The sequence below is a fragment of the Suricata suricatta genome, chromosome 7 (genome assembly GCF_006229205.1).
Source record: "Suricata suricatta isolate VVHF042 chromosome 7, meerkat_22Aug2017_6uvM2_HiC, whole genome shotgun sequence".
NCBI lineage: Eukaryota > Metazoa > Chordata > Mammalia > Carnivora > Herpestidae > Suricata > Suricata suricatta.
Window position 1 is genome coordinate 30,661,587 of NC_043706.1, and position 22,501 is coordinate 30,684,087.

General features: G+C 39.5%; 1 protein-coding gene across 6 annotated transcripts in view; it reads right to left on the reverse strand.

Moving 5' to 3' along the window:
* Positions 1-22,501, reverse strand: part of LOC115295561 (DLA class II histocompatibility antigen, DR-1 beta chain-like) — a 169,874-nt gene that overhangs the window by 141,767 nt on the left and 5,606 nt on the right. The gene's annotated exons all lie outside the window — the stretch shown is intronic.

Sequence of the window (22,501 nt, forward strand, 5' to 3'; positions counted from 1 at the left end):
AGAGGTCAATGAGGGGACACGGGCAATATGGCAGGCCAAAGAAGGATTATTATCAGCACTGCTACCCTCCACCCCAAGCACCTTTATAGCCTGTCAGTCTTCTACATGCCATTTTCCATGACCCACATGTGAGGAAGTGACTTGAATAAATGGCATCATGAAACTGATATACTTAGAAGAGAAAAGAATATACTTAAAAATATTGTTCCCAGGAAGCCAGTGAAGAGGTGAACCATCTAGTGAAGGCATCAACAAAAGAGATCTTCGCTACATGATTGCTAGCCTTTTCCATATGGGACGACATGTTCAGCATTCCACACACCTGGCAGTGGGAGCAATTGTGAATTTCGGCATCACTGGTGACCTATGACAGGCAGATGCTTCCTGAGCCACAGGGAGGGACATCAGCACTGTGAGGCCAGGGGAGCTAAGACAAATGTTTTAAGGCAATTCATAGATCGAGTCTTCATTTAGCAGCAACGAAGTAGCTATTTGGTCCTATGAGCCAACACCCGGACTTAGGTATTGTCCTGTCCTGCCCTGGCCAGCAGGGCGGTAAATCCTTGCGGGTTCTTGATCCAGAGGGAGGGAGAGAAAGGGCAGGAAGGGAGACGCAGAGAGTGAAGACAGCACACGGTTTCTGATCAAGCCTCTTTCTTTTTATTCAGAAAAACTGTATCTTATAAAGGTTTTTTAGACGGGAGAACAAGGCAGCTGACCTAGGTTGGTTGCTAGGAAACAGGGTTAAGGGATTAAAGCTCGGGTAAAGAAGGAAATAAACTAAAGTTTTTAGCACAGCACTGAAGGGCTGATACCACCCTGCCTGTAGGCAATTGATCTTTGTTTTTCTGACTTCTCCTCTGACAGGGAGTGGTGCTCCCCTGCCTATTTTTGCAACTCCCCTCAGGGAGTGACATATCCGGCTAACAAATGGCCAAGCAGCTGAATCTTTGCCGCTTCCCACAATGTATCCTTCCTCGGGGATGAGAGGAGATATTTTGTCCCTACTACTGTAAGAGGGTGTGTCTATATTATACATGAGCTTTTTTGTTGACACTCATAATAATAATCCAACCTCAGTGCCAAATATCAGGAATTCAGAAGCGGTTATTTGTGTGTGTGTTGGCAGCACTGGATGTGAGTCCCTGGCTCCACTGGGTTAGGACACCAATCACCAAGGGTGAGGGGAGGGGATGGCATTTGGATACAATTTCCCATGTACTAAAGTCTTTGCCTGTGGGAGGTTTGTAGCAAATGCAAAATGAGTCCCTTCTGCCACTGAATAGGCCTGGAGACTCCTGACACTCCCTGTACCCACAGTGCCCAGCTATGGGGGTGTTGGTTTTTTTTTTTTTTTTTTTTTGAGAGACAGAGAGAGACAGTAAGAGCAGGGGAGGGTCAGGAGAGAGGGAGATATAAAAATCTGAAGCAGGCTCCAGGCTCTGAGCTAAATGTCAGCACAGAGCCAGACGCGGGGCTTGAACCCATGAACCCTGAGATCATGACCTGAACCAAACCAGGAGGCTTAACCAACTGAGCCACCCAGGCGCCCCTGGGGGTGTTGTTTATTAGATATTCATATGCTGCTGGTTTTCCTGCTGTTGGTGTGGCCTGAAGGAAACCAAACACCTCTTAGCTGTGGAGACCACCCCTTGAGGGAACTACCTAGTGACAAAGCCTTTAATGCACTCTTTATGTCAAGCTAGTAGGGTTGCATCCAGGGATTATACCTCTAGCATAGTGCTGGCTAACTATTTGTCTTACAGGTTCCTTTGAATGATAAGCAAGCATTTCTTTGCTTTGAGCCTGGGTCAATGTGTTCCTTGGCCAGTCTGGTTGTGCCTGGGGGATATGATGTTTAAGGTTCATTATAAGAGACTCCTGGATACTGAGAACAAACTGAGGGTTGATGGGCAGGGAGGGGAAAGTGGGTGATGGGCACTGAGGAGGCCATTTGTTGGGATGAGCACAGAGTGCTGTATGGACACCAATCTGACAATAAATAATACTAAAAAACATACAAACAGAAATAATAAAATAAATAAAATAAGGAGAGCAGGGAAGATAAGTTAAGATGACTCTTACAGAAACCCAAGAGAATAACACTAGAAGTGAGTAGCCAGGATATAAAGAGGAAGAAGAGAACTGCTCAGATGTAAACGTGCATGTGTAAAAACATTTATACAAATTAATATCAATGTAAATAAAAACAAACAAACAAATCCCCACTGTTTTCACCATTCCTCCTTCTTGAGGGGTAGGGGCAATGATCACTCTAGCTACTGCCCGTTGACAAAGGGCCTAGATCAGGATTTCTGGAATGAAACTGCCTTGCACCCAAGTGCAGATATTGAGTAGCATCAAGCTCACACCCCCTCCTTCATAGAGCTATTATTTTGGAGCTCCCATGTGTAGTCTTAGTATCTTATTCAACATTTTATAATGAGGTAAATTAGATCACTTCATTTAAATAGTTGTCTCATTTTGGAGGTGATCCTGCAGGTGGGCTTTCAAAGTTAGGCCTGTGTTGTGCCTGCAGACAGCGAGAAAACTAGCCAGATATTCAGGAGACCAGAGAGATTCAGGATCCAGCCTAGTAGCATAAATGACAAATACTCAAATACAATGAATCAGTAGTAGAATCTAATACCCATGGAAGTGTGTTACTGAAATATATTTTTTCTCTCTAAAATCACCCTCATCTCCATCAAAGATAGCCTAATTAAGACTAACTTTTTTATGTAAAACAAGTCCAGTTAGAACAAACTTGACCTAATTACTTAAGAACAGCAAGAGACAGCTCAGCACCTGAAGCCTCCTTCTGATTTTGAGTCTCCCTTTCTCTGTGCCCCTCCATTTCTAGTGCTCTGTCTGTCTCTGTCTCTCAAAAATAAATAAATGTAAAATAAATAATATTTAAAAAAAGAACAGCGAGAATACTGACTGGCCATGTAGGTTTTATTTTCTTAATTTTTTAAATGTTTATTTGTTTTGAGTGAGAGAGAGAGAAACAGAACATGAGCAAGGTAGGGGCAGGGAGAGCGAGATACAGAATCCAAAGCAGGTCCCAGATTGTGAGCCAACAGGACAGAGCACAATGAGGGGGCTCAAACCCATGAACTGCGAGATCATGACCTAAGATGAAGTCAGACACTTAACCAACTAGCCACACAGGTGGCCCCGGGTAAGTTGTTTTTTTTTTTAAACATGCTTTGCAATAGAACTTTTCCTAAAGAATTTCAGATTGAGCTAATAGTAGCCCTTTGAGGATACTTGTCAGACTAAATACTTAGCATCAGACTCCCCTGAAGTCCCTATAGGTTTGGGTGAATTCCTCTCTTCTCCAGGTCCCCCCAATATCCCAGGCTCCTGAGCACCTAGGCAATAACCTTCCTTCCTTACCTGTTAGTGCTACTGGGAACCCCATAAACAAGGTAACAGGGTTACTTTTTCAAGGGGTTTCATTGACTCCAACAATATAACCTTAGTGCTTTAAAGCTATCTGGTCACATCTGAGTCTGTGCATATCATTCCCAAAGATGACAATTCTGTCAAAGCCTTGGTGATATGATCAATGTTTCCTGTTACAGGGGAAATAGATTCTTACTGAATTTCTGCAAGTAATTATAATTGCCATGAAATTAAAAATACTCACTGAGAGGTTCCAATTATTGGAGAAATCAAGTAGGGAGCAGAAGACAAATGTTTATTTACAAAGGAATATTTTCCCACATTTTTGTAAGTCATACATTATAGAAGTCTTATTCTATAGCTACAGAAACCAAGTAGACCTGGGTGGAATTGGTAGAGAGATGGATCTATGGACCAAGAGACACACTCTTATTGTAGAGGGTGTGGGATGGCAAGGAAAAGAGGTGAAAAAATGTTCCATATCACAAATTTTAGGGAAATGCAAAATCAGATCATAGTAAGGGAACAGCGCACCTGTGTAAACAGCTAAAAAATAGTACCAATGCAAAATGCTGGCAAAGATGAGGGGAAACTAGATCTTTCATATGTGGCTGGGAGGAATTCAAAACTGTATAACCATTCTGTAAAAATATTGACTATTTGTTATACATGAAATGTTGCCTTTTTAACTAAACTAAAAGCAACCTACAGAATGGAGGAAGATATTTGCAAATGGCATACTTGATAAATGGTGAATGTACAAAATACATAACACCTTTTAAAGCTCAACACCCAGAAACAAATAATCCAATTAAAAATGGGCAGAAGACATGAATAGACGTTTTTCCAAAGAAGACGTACACATGCGAACATGAAAAGATGCTCAACATCACTCATCAGCAGGGAAATACAGATAAAACTATAGTGAAATATCAGCATCAGAATGGCTAAAATCAACAACAGAAACATCAGGTATTGGAAAGGAAAAGGGGAAATGTGAACCTTCTTGCCCTTCGGTGCAATGAAAAGTGTGCGGTCATTCTGGAAAACATTTTTACGTTCTTCAAAATGTTAAAAATAGAACTACCCTACAATCCAGCAATTTCACTACTAGGTATTTACACAAATGATGCAAAAATACTAATTCAGAGGGATAACGTGCATTGTCTACAAAGTTAAATTATGAAAATAGCCAGAGTGTCCATTGACTGAAGAATTGATAAAGAAGATGTGGCATATTTATACAATGAAATATTCCATCACAATAGAGAATGAAATCTTGTCATTTGCAATGATGTGGATGGAGCTAAGTGAAATTAAGTCAGTTAGAGAAAAACAAATACCATATAATTTACTTATATGTGGAACTTAAGAGAGAAAACATACAGTTACAGTGAAAAAATGACAGAGGCAAACCAAGAAACACACGCTTAAGTCTAGAGAACAAACTGATGGTTAGCAGAGGGGAGGTCGGGAGGGCGATGGGTGATGGGGATTACAGGGGTGCACTTGTAATGAGCACGAGGTGTGGTAGGGGAAGTGTTGAATCACTACATTGTACACCTGAAACTAATATCATACTGTATGGTAACTAGCTGGAATTTAAATAAAAACTTGGAGAAAAAGTAAAAAAAAAAAAGCTTTTTAAAAAAACATGATCCAGAGACTACAGTCTGAGCATTTATCACAAACAAGTGAGCATTTACGTACATACAAAAACCTCTGCATAAATATTTATAGTAACTTCTCTTGTAATAGTTGAAAAGTATAAACAGTATAATTTTCTCAATTTGACCAAACAAATTGTGCTATATCCATCCCATGAAATAGCAGTAAAAAAGCCAAACCACGGATAGATGTGAAAACTTGGATGGACCCCAAAAGCAACATGTGGAGTAAAAAATGCATCTGTTTGGTATTTCTTATATTTATTTTCTATCTCTGTGTTGAAGATCTTTGTTAGCTTATTTTACATCTCAGTTTGTGAACATCTTTACAACCCATTATAAGGTAAAAAAATCTCCATTTCATTGAGGAATTTTCTGTGTTTTTATCTTGTTCTTTCCCTAAAAACATATTCTGTTTCTTCATTCTGCCCAGCTGCTATGTTGGTTTCTCTGCATTAGATGAAACAGGCCCTTCACCAGGTGATGAAGGGGTGGCCCCTTGTAGGCGATGTGCCCTCTCAACCCCCTGCACTAGCACTTGTGGTCTCTCAAACCTCTGTGATTGTCCAAGCAGACTATTTTATTTTTGTGGTTCCCATATTTGAGGGTGTGGCAAGCCCCGTTGATGTCCCAGAGGGAGGGTGTCAATTGGCACCTAGACTCAGGCTGATTGGAAGCCAGATACTCAGGCAGCAGGTTTTAAAGTATGCAAATGCCTACAGTGCTGGGGGACCACAAAGGTCCGCCCTGCTGGTCACCAGAGCCAGGTGACCTAGCTGTGTCTCCTGGGGGACAGTCACAGAAATTGTGCCAGGTGAGTTTAGAAGTCCCTCTCTGTACAACAGCAGGAGAACCTGGAGCACAGAAGAGGGAGAGTGAAAAGATGTCACCCACAGCCTCTGTCCACTAAGAGCACCTTCACAGGTCCCTAGATGTGAGCCAAACATTCTCCCCAGGCTAAAGTTCCCAGACAAGGAAATGGGCCCCTTTCACAAAATGACTGTGGGTGGGTTTCAGCCTGCTGTCTGCATAGTGCCTGGGGGCTGAGAGTCTGCCAAAAATGGTCTATCCAGTAGTTCCAGTTCTGTGGGACCCAGAAATGCAAGGCCCCTGGCCACAAAGAGCCAGATGATCAAGGAGTGTCCTTTGGGCAGATAAATGTGCTCCTTGGTCAGTTGCCTCTTGCTGTGCCTTGAGGGTGGGGGCTGGTTAAGAACTCTTTCTCCATTGGTCACAGACCTGTTGGGAAATAGGACATCGGACCTCAGTCCTCAAGCACTGTCCTTGTGTATGAAACATCCTTACCGGACTTCTGCTCCCAGAATGCTGGGAACAAGGGTTTTATTGTCTTTATTTTAAACTTTGAGATAAATAATTAGTTCTTTATTTTTACCTGTTTTTTTTTTTAAAGTTACACTACTGCTTTAGTGAATAAAGAATTCATTTAATTATTTGCTAAATCTCTCACCAAATTTTAGGAAATATTGTCTTCCATTTCAGAACAATTTAAAATCCTGTTCAGAGAACATGCAGAAAATTCTCTTTTATAATGTATTAAGACTTTTATCCTGCTATATATATGTTTCATATTGTATTTTATGAAAACTTTGGAGAAGTTTGTTTCTCTGCCCATAGAAAACATTTTATGCAGTGGTGCCTGGGTATCAGTCAGGTAAGCATCCAACTCCAGCTCATGTCATGATCTCATTGTTCATGAGTTCAAGACCCGTGTCAGGCTCTGTGTTGACAATTCAGAGCCTGGAGCCTGCTCTGGATTCTGTGTCTCCCTCTTTCTCTGCTCCTATCCTGCTAGCACTCCATTTCTCCTCTCACAAATAAATACAACATTAAAAAAAAAGAAAACATTTCAGAGTTATCATACTACTCTTCATTATAATTTATATTAAATTATTCATAATCATGATATATATTTTTAAATGTTTATTTTTGAGAGAAAGAGACAGATGAAGTGCAAGCAGTTAAGGAGTGGTGAGAGAAGGAGACACAGAATCTGCAGCAGGTTCCAGACTCTAAGATGTCAGCCTAGAGCCTGACACAGGTCTTGAACTCATGAACTGTGAAATCATGACCTGAGCTGAAGTCGAATGTTTATCCAACTAAGCCACCCAGGTGCTGCTACAATCATGCTATTCTTAAATTTTGTTTTTCCTAGACTTTTGACTTATCATAGAGATGTATAATTTTTTTAAAGAAAATATTAACATTTGACCTAACATCTGTTTGTTGCAGAAACCTGTAAACACACAGAAGGTTTAAGTGAAGAATTAAAAGTAAGCCATAATACCTGAACCAAGGGTTTCCAAATTTCTGAGGGTTTTTAATATGTATTTTGGCAGAACTTTGTCTAAACTATTAATTTTCATGACTAGTACATTATTTAATAATATTGTTATAGCACACTGTACATTTTAACATACATTATCATCGTTGTCACATTTACAGTTTGGGTAATTGGTTTTTTATGGTTTCTGTATTCCTTTACTTTAAGCTTTGTGGGTCAATTATATGTTTTCTTTTTAAAAAAAAATAATATTTATTTGTTGTTGAGAGATAGAGACAGAACATGAGCAGAAGATGGGCAGAGAAAGGGAGAAACAGAATTCGAAGCAGACTTGAAGCTCAGTTGAAGCGGGGTACCGACTTACGAACTACGAGATCATGACTTGAGCCGAAGTCTGCCGCTTACCCCACTGAGCCACCGAGGTGCCCCTATTTTTTCTTTTTTAAAGTAACAGAATATCATTGTATTTCATTATAGAGCATGTATGACTTAATTTTTAAGTCCGTTGTGCTTTCTTATTTGTGTAATCTTAGAGAGTTCTACCATCTGTATTTTATGTCATACACAAAATCTCTGAGGTTTTTTTTCTTTACTGCTTAACACTTCTTTCTTAATGAATTTCTCCCTTTTTGACCTAAAATGAAATTGAATTGGTTTTACTTACTATGATAATAGATGGTACAGTTTAATTCTATGGCTGTTAATTTTTCAAGTTATAAATATAACACTGAACATGTTATTCAGCTGAAGGAAATATACCATCACAAACAGAAACCTAGATGAGAAGTTCATTGCTTTTCTTTTCATTTTCTCACCCACTTCTAGATATTTAAATTGGAATCAAGCTTCATATACAGTATCAATGAGGATACAGTGAATTTGTGAATGGGATTCACCTAATAAGATAATCTCTGACACAGAGCTCAATCATAGTTATGTTAATATATAGAGAGATAGAGAAAGAGCAGTCAGGGGAGGGGCAGAGAGAGAATCCCAAGCAGGTTCCACTCTGTCAGCATGGAGCCTGATGTGGGGCCCCAACTAACAAACCGTGAGATTATAACCTGAGCAGAAACCAAGAATCCTATGCTTAACTGACTGAGCCACCCAGGTGCCCCTAAAATTCATATTTTACTGAATGATTTTGTTTTGTACCACATTAAGTTTTGTGGCCCCACACATGCAACATATCATTGGAGAAATCAGATAGGGAGAAAAAGAAGCTTGTTTACAAAGGAATGTTTTATCACATTTTTGTAGGTCTTACATAACTGAAGAGAAAGAGTTTCCTTAAATTTGGAAAAGCAAACATGATAGAGAACCAGAAACATTTCAAACAAGAGTTGCAAACATTGTAATCATCTTCCTCATTTCAGTCAGTTCCATGATCCTCAGCTAGTGTTACGATCTGAAGGGCATGAGAAAGCTGTATTCATCACAAGTCTCCCCGAAGACTCCTCGAAGACCATCACAATTCTCCATGAATCTCCTCGAAGGTGAAACACGTTTGCAGCAGCACCAGAATAAAACAATAACTGTCATTGACAAAGATCTCAAAAATGCCTGGTCCAGGATCTGGTGGAAGTTCGGTATAATGCAGGTGACACGGAAACCTGCCTACTTCTGTGACTCACAGCACTGCAGTTATTAGAATGGCAAGTGATGACATTATACTAGAACATATGAAAACTTCAGGAATTCCATATAATTTCTAGGACAGTTAGAGCATTCACCCCTGCGATATAACCCAAAAAGTTTTATCATCACGTACCTCACAGTGCTTCCCATGTAATTAAATATACCAGATCAATAAGGCAGAGAGTTTTAGAACTGGAATTAGAATTTATGAAAAGTTTGTCAAAAATATCAGAAGGTTTTAGGGGCACCTGAGTGGCTCAGTTGGTTAAGCGTCCCGCTTTGTCTCAGGTCATGATCTCACAGTTTGTGGGTTCAAGCCCCACATTGGGCTCTGTGCTGACAGCTCAGAGCCTGGAGCTTGCTTCGGATTCTGTGTCTCCCTCTCTCTCTGACCCTCCCCTGTCCATGCTATCTCTCTCTGTCTCTCAAAAAAAAAAAAAAAAGTAAAGAAAAAATATCAAAATGTTTTAAAGCATATACCTACACAGAATCAGGTATCATGACAAAACTTAAAACTTAATGATCTATTTAGCCAAAGTGACAATAAAAGAGTTTAAGGCAAAAACAGGTTACATAGTTGTTACCAAAACTTAGCTCATTTCATATTGAGAAGATTTAACTTTCATAAGTAGCTGAAGATTGATGAAGACAAACATAGAAACTGGTTTCCCAGGCAGATAAGAATAACCTTTAGTTACAATTTGGTATCAAGAGCAGACCAACAATCCAAGAAAACTCTATCATTTTAACAGAGAAAGAAACTAAATTTCAATCTTATAGTATTGTACTGTCCTTTTAAAAATTCATTTATTCCAAGGACCCCTGGTCAGCTCAGTTGGTTAAGTGTCCTGCTGTTGGTTTCAGTTCAAGTCGTGATCTCCTGGTCCATGGAATCCAGCCCCATGTCCGGCTCTGCGCTGACGGTGTAGAGCCTGCTTTACTTGGGATTCTCTCCCTCCCCCGCTCTCTCTGCCCTTTGTGTGTGCACGTGTATTCTTTGTATCAGAACAAATAAACTGAAAAGAAAAAAAAAACTCATTTATTCCAATCTTGTCCAGGCTATTCATAAAATTATTTTCCAAAGGTTCCTTTTCCACAATTTCTACAAACTCTCTCTAAACAACCAGTGTCATTTAAAAACAAAATTACTTTCTTTTCCCTTAACAAATGCATGTCTGCCTCTCATAATTATTTTACCAAGGGCATGCATCTTATTCTCTTTGCATCCAGATGCTTTCCTTGCAATTTCTAGTTGTATTATTATTTTCCTTAGAACTCTTAGTGCTTAGAAACCTTATTTTTTTGTGATAACTAAGTAGTAAACAACTGTGAACAGTCTGTGACATCAGAATTCCTTAGGTTGGAAAATTTATTAATATATTTCACAATTTCTAGAAACATACACTTTTTTATAGCACAATCTTACAATAAAGCATAAGACATTTTTTCTAAGAGACCCAAATTTATCTTTTTCTTCTCTGTAATAAGACAGCAGATAGATCTATGTTTAATAATTAATGCTTCAGTATTTTATATTTTTTAAATGCTTATTTTTTTTTAAAGAGACAGAGAGACAGAGTGTGAGCAGGACAGTGGCAGAGAGAGGCACACACAGAATCCAAGGCAGGTTCTAGGCTCTGAGCTGTCAGCACAGAGCCCAATGCAGGGCTCAAACTCACAAACAGTGAAATAATGACCTGGGTGGAAGTCGGACGCTTAACCTATTGAGCCACCCAGGCGCCCCTCAATATTTTATCTTATTGGATAAAGATATACAATGAATTTAACCCAATTTATCATTTAACCTAGCAAAGCTTCAATGCTTTAGGTTCACTAGGATTTTGGAATGTTTACCTACAATTTTTTAAATCTTCTCTACACTGATTCAATTTACCTATCCTTGACAACATTGTTTACATTATCCATAAAAACTTCTTGAGATATAAAAGTTAGTCCTTCTTGCAAACTACATTAAAAAAATTTTTTTTGTAACAGATAGTATGTCAATTTATTTGACTTAAGTAAATCCAGGCAGAACAAATATTTTAAATGTAATGCTGATAGCTGTGAAGACATGTTTACTTCAATTAAACCAATAGCCTTAAATTAGCTTTAATATTGAATATTTTTCTAGAACTTGTAACCTTGAGAAACTTTTGGGTTAGTGTCTATCTTTCTGAGTTTAGAATACCTAATTCTTAGAGATTCTTGTCTTCAAACCAACTGAACAGAGCTATTTACAAATTAATTTAACAATACCATCTGGAGGTGTGACAATAACTCATATTTAAAACATGCATATAAACACACAGATGTAAAGACCTTGTAGTTTAGATTTTGGAAGTTGTGGGCTAGAGCAAGCATGCTTTTCTAGCCATTTGAATTTTAAAAACCCCCTCACAATCTCCACACCCCACACCCGCCACCTCTTTTTTTTCCTGCAGCCTTAGGAACAAAATATGCTCTAGATAAGGGTTCCCAGAGAATCTGAAGGACTCTGAATTCTTTCTGGGTCATATTTCATGTTTTGCAAAAATTTGCAAGGTAAGGACAGTTGCATCCAATCTCTCAAGGTGATGGGTTGCAACTTAAAAGCCATCATAGGATGATCTAACCATCTGACCACTTTCCTTGAATTTGCTTCCTTCCCTCTGGGTACACAATTCTAATTTAAATTTAGGAGGAAAGGCCTTAAAGAAATACCACCAGGCTCTGAATATCAGATTCTAGTCTGGCCAGCATTGACTACAGAGCTATCGTTGCCTTGGCACAGTGAGGAAAAAGAGGATTTTGATTTTAACTCTTTGATCCTTGGCATATTATTTAAAGGATAAGAAGACAACAGAGTAGTAAGAAGTACAAAGGAGTTGTTATTTTGAACTAAAATTTTGTGACTATTTCACCTAGGTAGTTTAATGAGCAGCTTTCTCAATTCGGATGTGCAAGTAGACTAATTAGGTAGTTTTAAGGGTCTTCATTTGGCCATTTAAAATCATCCTCAGTAAAATCCTCTTAAAATCTTTCTTCTGACTTTTTTCATGAGGATTTCCATTTACAACTTGAGAAGCATTTAATCCCTTGGAGTGTTTACCAAACTGTAATTTCTCTCAAAACCATTCATTTGAATACTCCTGCAGTCCTTGCCATCAACAAGACAGAAAGCATTAAGTATATCTTTCCCCAGCCCAGAAGGAAGGACTTCTATCAGCTACTTACCAGCTGAAAATCTGCTTTCCACCTGATCTTTAACCTAAAGGCTTCAGTTCCCTGCCTGCCCATGGAACTATTCAAACACAAGCATCCTCCTGTGGGAACCAGGGAGCACCTCATCTTCTTGCTACTACAGAGCCTGCCTCTCACAGCCCTGATGATTCACTCTGTTCCTGAATGCAACCTTCATGTGGCCCTACATGGAATGCAGTGTCCTTCTCCCTCAGGATGTGTGTATATGTAGTAAACTGCTATTAATCTCATCTGTTCATATTGAGTGTTATGTGTTCAGCTATTTCATGCTATTTAGGGTTGGGGGACCCCTCTTTCATCAACAGGGTGAATGGGAGGTGTTCAGAAGACAGGCACATCAGAGAGGGAGAAATAAAACTATTTTTATGCCCATTTGATGTTAGAGTCGCCATAAAAAATTCCAAGGAAGTATTTTCTCCAACACACAAAAAAACCCCTCAGAACTAATAAGAAATTCATCAAGGTGACAGGATTCAACATCAACAGAAAAAAATTAATTATATCTTTACGTACAGCCATGAAAATGAAACAAAAATTAAAAATACACCGTTTACAATCACTCACAAAAAGATAAGAACAGAAACACTGAAGTAGAACTCTAAGAGACCAAGTACAGACTCCTAACAGAAATGCTGATGAAAAATACTAAAGATCTGAGTAAATGAAGACACTACCATGTTCAACTACTGAAAACTAACATAGTAAAGATGTCAGTTCTCCTCACAAATTGACACCCCAGTTTAATGCAATATCCAGATCTCAGCAAAATTTCCATTGTTGTCAACACAGTTATTCTAAAATGTTTATGAAAAGGCAATGAAATTAGGATAGATAAAACTAAATTTGATAAAAAGAAAAATAAAATTGAGAGGCGCCTGGGCAGCTCAGTCAGTTAAGCGTCTGACTTTAGCTCAGGTCATGATCTCACAGTTTGCATGTTCAAGCCCCACACTGGGTTCTGTGCTGACAGCTCAGAGCCTGGAGCCTGTTTTGGATTCTGTGTCTCCCTCTCTCTCTGCCCCTCCCCCAGTTGTGCTCTGTCTTCTTCCATCTCAAAAATAAATAAAAAACAAACAAATAAATAAAATTGAATGATCACTGAAGCCAAATGGAAGACTTTTCTGTACCTCTGGTGATCAGAACTAATGGGCTTTGTGGAGCGTCAGACACAGAGACTGATAGAACAGTGTAGAGAACAAGAAACAGACCCACACTAACTCATTTAAAAGTTTTTTAAGTTATTGGAGCACCTGGGTGACTCAGTTGGGAAAGAATCTGACTTCTGCTCAGATCATGATCTCACAGCTTGTGAGTTTGAGCCCCACTTACGGCTCTGTACTGACAGGTCAGAGGCTGGAGCCTGCTTCTGATCCTGTCCTTCTCTCATTCTGGCTCTCCCCTGCCCTGCTTTGTCTCTCTTGCTTTCTCTCTCAAGAATAAATAAAACATTTAAAATTTTAAAAAATTTTTAAAAATATTTCTTTTTAATATTTATTTATTTTGATGGAGACAACATGTGCTAGGGAGGAATAGAAAAAGAAGAGAGAGAGAGAGGGATTGAGAGAGACCACACCAAACAGTCCTTGATGCAGGGCTCGAACTCATGAATCATTAGATCATGATCTGAGTGGAAATGAAGTGTCAGATGCTAACAAATTGAGCTATCTAGGTGCCCCCAACTCATTTTTAACAAAGGTACAATGCAGCTAATATGGAGGATGGATTGTATTTTCAAACAATGGTGTTGGAACATATGGATATATCTATAGGCACAAACAAAATAAGCAAAATTAGAGGAGAAAAAAAGGAAAGAAAAAATTAGGTTAATTCTCACACTTTTTAAAAAAGTCACTCAAAGAAATCATAAATTTAAATATAAAGTATAAAACTTTCAGAGGAAAACAGGAGGAAATCTTTGGGATGAAATATTTGGGTTTGCTGAAGAGTTCTTAGACGTGACATCAAAGGCATCGTCCTTAAAGGGCAAACATGGATGAGTTGGGCTTTATCAAAATTAAAAACTTTTATTCTATAAGATATCCTATTGAGAGACTGAAACTGTTAGCTATTAAGAGAAACCATTTGCACATTAAAAATACTATAAAGACCATGTGTCTAGAATCTATTAAGAAATTTCAGATAGGAGAGGGGCAAGATGGCGGAGAAGGGAACACTGTTACCTTTGGCACCCGCAACCATCAAACTGAGAGGAATTAAAAGCCACAACTTTCTGATCTCCAGGAGTGTAGGTGTGCGCACTGACCCCTTATTGATATCAACCTCACGGATGCCTGTGAGTGAGAACTGAAACGGAGACTCTGAGAAAGGGAGCACTGGCTCAAAGCGGAGCTGGGAAAGAGAGCGCCCAGAGACTCAGCCCTGGGCCGCAGACAGTGCGGGTCCAGAGGCTGCACAGCACCCTGCAGGGCTGTGAGCCGGCTGGCAGGCTGTGCAGGTTAGCACAGAATTTTGAGAGCTGCTCACGCTGTGCAAGACACTGGGAGCAAACCGGCCTCCAGGGCGGTACAGAGCCGATGGGAAGAGGAGAGACTGAAGGGAGACCTCAGCCCATGGCAAGGCAGAGAGACAAACTTTCCATTCACAGCCCCTGGACTCAGGGAGAGAAATCTGACCCCCTCAGCGGGCTTGTGATCCAGTGGGCCCGCAAGCCGGCAGGCCTCAGGTGGAGCCAGGGAAAGGGTGGCTCTCCAGTTCCCCTGCGCAGTCCCAGCCAGAAAACCCCCTGGCTGCTGGAGGTTATTTTAATGGTGGTGGAAATACTAAAGTGGATGGACTAGGATTTGAAGGCCTAGCGGACCTTAGAAAACCGACACAACTTGACCCGCCCATGGCACAGGGAGGTTGGACTCAAGAGAGTGGCTGGCAACTGGAGGTATGAGAGGGACTTTAGGCGCTGCCATTCTTCTCCCTGTATCCAGTAGGGCGGGTCCTCAGAGACCAGGCCCTGAGACCTGACATACTTACATGAACCATGCCCATCTGCGCTGGAGAGCTGGATTCTTGTCTTTGTGCTATTTCTTACTTTCTTTGTCAATTTTGTCTTTCCTAATTATTTTTAATTTTTAATTTTTATAATTTTTTCCCTTGTTTTCTCTTTTCTATTTTCCTATTTCCTTCTTTTCTCCCTTTTCCCCCTGGAGTCTGGGAAAGACCAACATTTAACACTGCTGTGAGTAGATCAACCCTTACCATCCAGATATTTGTCTCTTATCTCATTCTTATCTCTATCTTCTGCAGGTTTTAGGCTCTCAGACTGTCCTTTATCTCTGGCTGTCTCTGTGTGTTGGACTTTTCTTTTTTCTCCTTTCTTGTCCTCTCTTTTCTTTCCTGCTCTCTTCTTTTCCTTTCCCATTTGGTTTGCTTGTTTACAGGATCTGTTGGTGCATTTGCATGCTTGTGTTCCCTGTGTGTTTGTTTGTCTATTTTCCTTTTCAGGGCTACCTCAAGAAATAGGCCAAAGCACACATAGTGGAAAGTCTCAAATATCACTGAGTAAGGAAATATATTAATTACAAGCACAACAAGGGAAACTGAGAGACACCATTAAAAGAACATCTCCTGAAATGACAGGCCCTGCACAGTCAAAGAGCCTCCTTTAATAGAGCCATACTAACAGATGCACAGTGCAGAATGGGCTTTTAAAACCGTTAAGACACAGAAAGCTAGCCAAAATGATGAAAAAAAGAACTCTCCTCTAAAGAAATTCCAGGAAGAAATCACAGCGACAGAACTGCTCAAAACAGACACAAGCAACATAACTCAAGAATCTAGAACGATCATCATAAAATTAATCACTAGGCTTGAGAAAAGCATAGAAGTTGTCAGAGAAGATATTGATACAAAGGCTAGGAACCTTCATAATAGTTGTGATGAGTTTTAAAAAAGGCTAAAAATGAGGTGAATAATAAGATGGAGGCTGCCAATGCACGGACTGAAGAAGCAGAGAGGAGAATAGGTGAATTAGAACACAGTTATAGCAAAAGAAGAAGTTCATAGCGGCACTTTCTACAATAGCCAAATCATGGAAAGAGCCTAAATGTCCATCACCTGATGAATGGGTCAAAAAGATGTGGATATATATGTACAGTGTGGTACTACATGGCAATGAGAAAGAATGAAATCTGGCCATTTGTAGCAAAGTAGATGGACCTCAAGGGTGTCATGCTAAGCAAAATAAGTCAGGCAGAGAAGGACAGATACCATATGTTTGCACTCATAGGTCTAACAGGAGAACAGGAGAAACCTAATGGAGGACCATAGGGAGGGGAAGGGGGAAAGAGAATTGGGAAGAGAGAGGGACACATACCATGAGAGACTATTGAATACTGAGAATGAACTGAGGGCTGAAGAAGGAGGGGGAGGGTGGAAGGGGGTGATGATCATGCGGTGCGGCACTTGTGGGCAGAAGCACTGGGTGTTATATGGAAACTAATTTGACAATAAACTATTTTAAAAAAAGAAGAAGTGGTATACATATACAATGGAATATTACTCAGCCATCAAAAAGAATGAAATCTTGCCATTTGCAATGATGTGGATTGAACTAGAGTTTATTATGCTAAGTGAAATAAGTCAATCAGAGAAAGACATATGCCATATTATTTCCCTCCTGTGGAATTTAAGAAACAAAACAGATGAACGTATGGGAAGGGAGGAAAACAGAAGAGAGGCATGTTAAGAAAGGAAATTAAAGGTATGAACTTCCAATTATAAAATAAATAAGTCATGGGGATATAATGTACAGCCTTATGAGTATAGTTAATAATACCACATTGGATATTTGAAAATTGCTAAGAAAGCAGATGTTTGAAAAGTTCTCATTACATGAAAAGAATTTTTTTTGTAACTATGTATGGTGAAGAATGCATGGTAATCAGTTCACAATGTATACAAATATCCAATCATGTTGTACAATATCCTCCTTGTTGTGATAAAGAATGAGTATTGTATGGAGGTGTTGAATCACTATAGTATATACCTGAAAGTCATATAATGTTATATGCCAATTATGCTTCAATCTAAAAAAGGATAGAAAAATAAGAAAAAAGAATAGAGTAACAAAATAATGTTTGCATTAAAAAAATCAGTATATTTTAGGTTTGAAAATAAGTTTAGTTGGGCAATCAAAGCAGAAAACCCAACTAGGGGAGCACTGAAATAGTCTAAAATAGAGATTATGGTGGTTTGAATTTGATGGTGATAATAAATATAGAAATAAAAATACAAATTATAAAAATATTTTGAATGATTCTATTTGATGAAGTCAGGGCTCCATTTCTTTCCACTACTTTGACTCATTTGTTGTTTTTCATGTCAGTGTATACTAGCCTTTTCTTTCCACTCCTATTAAATAGAATTCATCATTTTTTATTCTAAAAAAAAAAGAAATTTCAGGATGGGGCACCTGGGTGGCTCAGTCTGTTAAGCTTCTGACTTTGGCTCAGGTCATGATCTCACAGTTCTTGTTTGAGCCTCACTTTAGGTTCTGTGCTGACAGCTCAGAGCCTGGAGCCTGCTTTGGATTCTGTGCCTCCCTCCCTCTCTGCCCCATCCCCACTCACGCTCTGTCTCCGTCTGTCAAAAATGAATACACATCTAAAAAATTAAAAAAAAAAAAAAACTTTCAGAACTCCACAGTAAATAAGCCAGGAAATGCGTGTGTGTGTGTGTGCGCGCGCGAGTGCACACACCCACCCACCAACCCCCCCACACACACACACACAGACACACACACAACCAAATGCTCTAATTACAGAATGGATGAAAGACATGAAGAGACATTTATCACAGAGAGAATGTTCATATGGAAAATAAGCTCAGTGAATGATGTTCAACATCACTAGCCACTAGGAAAATGCAAATTAAGAACATGCTGCGATATCACTCTGTACCTACTTGAACAGTTTAAATATGGAACAGCGTCAATGCCAAATGATGATGAGAATGCAGAGAAACTGAAGTCTCCTGCACTGATGGGGATGTGAACTGGTTCAGCCCCCTCTGGTGGATAGTTCGGAATCTTCTTTAAAAATACACATACACTTACTTCCTGACCCAGGAATCACATTTCATCGCCTTTACGTCAGAATAATGATGGGGCGCCTGGGTGGCTCAGTCGATTAAGCGTCCAACTTCAGCAGGTCATGATCTCACGGTTTGTGAGTTCAAGCTCTGAGTCAAGTTCTGTGCTGACAGCTAGCTCAGAGCCTGGAGCCTGCTTCGGATTCTGTGACTCCATCTCTCGCTCTGCGCCTCCCCTGTTCATGCTCTGTCTCTCTCTGTTTCTCAAAAAAATAATAAAAACATTAAAAAAATGTTTAAAAACAGAAAAATGAAAACTCACATTCATCCAGAACTGTACACCAATTTCACAGCAGCTCTATTTGCTATAACCCCAAACTAGAAACCACCAAAAGGCCCTGCAGTCGGTGAACAGTTAAGCAAACTGTGGTGCGTTCGTATAATGGAACACTCTCAGCAATGAAAAAGAGCAAGCTGTGGATACACACCCGACACCCTGGATGGCTCTCAAGGGCATTGTGCTCGTGAAAAAAGCTAGTCCCCTACTGAATGATTCCATCTAATATTCTCGAAATGACAAATTAAAGACATGGGGCACAGATTAGTGGTTGTCGAGTGTGGGGTGATGGGGTCTGAAGGGAAGTGGCTGTGAATACAGCGGGCAGCGTGAGGGAGGTCTCCGTGGGAATGGAATAGTTCCGTGCGTGCCTGCGGTGCGGGTCACACAGGTGTGCACATGGGTGAGACAGAGGCGTGTGACTGGACATGCACTTTACCAACGTGGTTCCTGGTTTTCATATTATAGTTTTTAAAGATATAATCAGTTGGGGAAACTAGGTAAAAGGATACATAGGGTCTTTCTATGCTGTCTTTTCAACTTCCTGGGAAAATATAATTTTTCCAAATAAAAAGTTGTTAAAAGGTGGCCTTCTGGCTGAAATCAAGAAACTTCACAACATCAAACACTAGCCAGCCAGGATGTAGTACAATCAGGAATCTCACTCCTTGGTGATGGTCATGCAAAATAGTAAACTGTTTTGAAAGGGACCATGGTGATTTCTTACAAAGCAAACATGCTGTTACCTTGCAGTCCTGCGATCACACTCTCATTTACTCAAATGAACTGAAAACATGTCCACACACAAAAATTCACAGGAATGTTTATAGCAGGTTGTTCACAACTGAAATGTTGGAAGCAACCAAGATGTCCTTCAATAGGTGAATGAGTAAACTGTGAAACAACTATACAAAGAAGTATTATTCAGCAATTTTTAAAAAATCTATTAAGCTTTGAAAAGACATGGTGAAACCTTTTGATTGCTAAATGAAAGCATTCTCTTAGTCTAAAAAGCTCTGACTATAGGGTTTCTACTCTACAATATCCTGGAAAAGGCAAAACTATAAAGATCTGTAAAATATCAACAGTGAACCTTAATCTAAACTATGGACATCAATAAATAACAATGTATCATTGCAACAAATCTATCACACTAATGACAAAAGTTATTAGGAGAAGCTGTATGTGGAACACAGGGGAAGATGCAAATTTGGAACCTTGTACTTTCTGCCCAATATTTCTGTAAACTTATACTACTCTTCAAAATTAAAGTATTCAAAAAATGTGTTTTTATGTGAAAGGATAGAAATGTTTGCTTTTTTATTTCACATATGTCTGAGTTTTAGTGTATTCCCTATTGTCCACCTATTCATTTTGTAGTAAAAAATAGAAGCATATAAAAGAAACACCTGTGCCTATTATCAAGTTTCTAAACATGAAGCTTTGATTCTATAAGCCTTAGGTACAAAAACTTGCGATTTTAAAATTTTTCCTTAGCTTTTACAGGGAGAGAGAGATAGAGTGCAGGAGCAGGGAAGGGCAGAGAGAGAGGAAGGACAATTAGAGCAAGAGCCATGCTCAGTATGGAGCTCCACCCAGGGCTCCATCTCATGAACCTGTGATCCCTGACCTGAGACAAAACCGAGTCAAATGCTTACCCAACTGCGTCACCCAGGCCCCTAGAAATGTGCTATAGGGTGTTAAGAGATAAATTAACATATAAGATAATTTCAAGTGTTTGTCAAGAACATGATTCAAACCTGGTAGTGCCAACCGAAAATGGTGAAGAGTTCTCTGACAGGAGCTGGAGAAAGGCTTTGATGGAGCAGATGCAAACGCAAAACGTGGAAATTTTCTGATTTGCTATATCTTATTCAGCCTGACTTGGAAAAGCCCAGTTGGCTCTTGATGAATTTTGCTGGGATGAAACTGCACTTACAGGAATTGAGTCTGGCCTTGGTTTCAGTTTGCTCGTGTACGTTACCAAAATGTTGGAGTCATGTCTGTCTAATGGCCTCCTAGTAAAATTACTCCAATACTTCTCCCATTTTGGTCATCATTTCATGGATGAGGGATGGGAAAAGTTGGCATTAGTGCCTCTCTCAGTCACCATCAGGGTTAAGTTTTTCTTCTTTTTGTGTAAAACTCATAGTTTATAAGATAAGCTTTGTGGAAGGTGTTTGCCCCTCACCGTTCGTGTTGTCTCTGCTTCTCCAAGCACAGAGAGGCCATCTGACGTACTGCTGGTGACTGTAAACGTGTTTAAGACCCTTGAGAGAACGCAGCTTCATGAAGACTATCAAGAGAATACCAAGAGACTGAAGTATGTCTCCTAGTTGCCCACCCCCCGCCCCCCGTATACCAAACCATGTACCAAACACCAGTTGCGATTTAGCCAAAAAGCTTGTTTGTTATTTTCCTGTATTTGAGTTTCTGTAATATTAGAGGTGTTGATCCAGGAGCAGCAGGAGGTATTTCTATGGCACAGGCTCCTTCTTGAGCCAACAAGCAATCTAAAGCATTTTTATTACCCAAAACCACCTTATCGGTTCTAAAGGATCCATATGGTTAAGTGGTATATTTTGTGGTGATGTATTCTGCTACCCCCTCAAAGTCATCTTGCTTTGGTTTGTACTTTTCTGAGATTTTTATCATCAAGCTATGGAATTTTGAGAAAAAAATGAAATTTATAATTTTTAGAGCATTATTACCTTTTAGCATCATACCTACAGCTTTCTTTGATTCTTTATAATAATAACTCAGTGTGCTAAAAATTGCCATTAGTATATTCAGGAGAGGAATCAGATAGGTTAGTTAAGCAAGGTGCCAGTGACGACATACATTAAAAATGTAGAGTAAGGTGAATCCCAAATTAACATCATTGCAACTGCCCTTATTTGCGACTCTACCAAACTGTTAGGATAATTAATCTCTATGGTTTGGGGTAGGCTCAGGTAACCACCTAGTAATAGTTTCACAGATAAGTGAGCAATAGCCCACTGTGTCTCCAACATTGTTCCAGTCCATTTAAATGTCATGTTCTGTCCAACCTCCCACCTGTTTTTTTCTACTCAGGGATACACAACCAATACAAAACTCTTCCAGGAATAAGTCAGACCATTCTCCTGGTATGAAACAGGCATCCAAGACTATGTTAATGAGATGGGTAATGCTGACATGCAATGTCTAATCCTGTTTTTCATTAAACCTAGAATGAGTGTCACTGATACATACATTCTGTAAAGTATATGACTCCTACTCTTCTACTCCCCAGTCCACTCCCACCTGCTCCCCATCATCAGTCTTATTCATTGTCTGAAATTAAACCCTAGGCTTTGCATTCATTCTACCAAAGATTCAGGTATATCATTGACTTGGAGACTCAAGAACCAAAAGCTAGATCCTGAAACCATTGCTAAGTAGAGATCTACCAATGAACTCTACACTAGGGTTTTCCGTAGAAGGACTGGTTCACAGCATCTGGGTTGCTTGTAGATGCTACAAGTGAGGCATGGTCCTGATGAACCTACATATTTCTAATCACTTACAGAACTTAGCACAGACATTCAACATTCACACTCTTCAGGAAGAAAGAATCATACATATTCCTTAGTCTCTGTGAAGAACTGGCTTAGACATCAACACTTTCTTTAACTCATCAAAAGTTTATTGTGTGTTCAAAAAAATTGCAATCAGAGTTAGAAGAAGCCCAAGCAGTAAGTGTAGAAGAGAGGTCTGTATTGAACATTCAAAGTGTTCCATAGCAGAAAAAAAGATCCTCTGGGGTCTCACATGGTGATAATAAAACAATGGTAGCAAATGGAGGTAAATAGACCCAAAAAGGGGCAATAAACAAGGAAC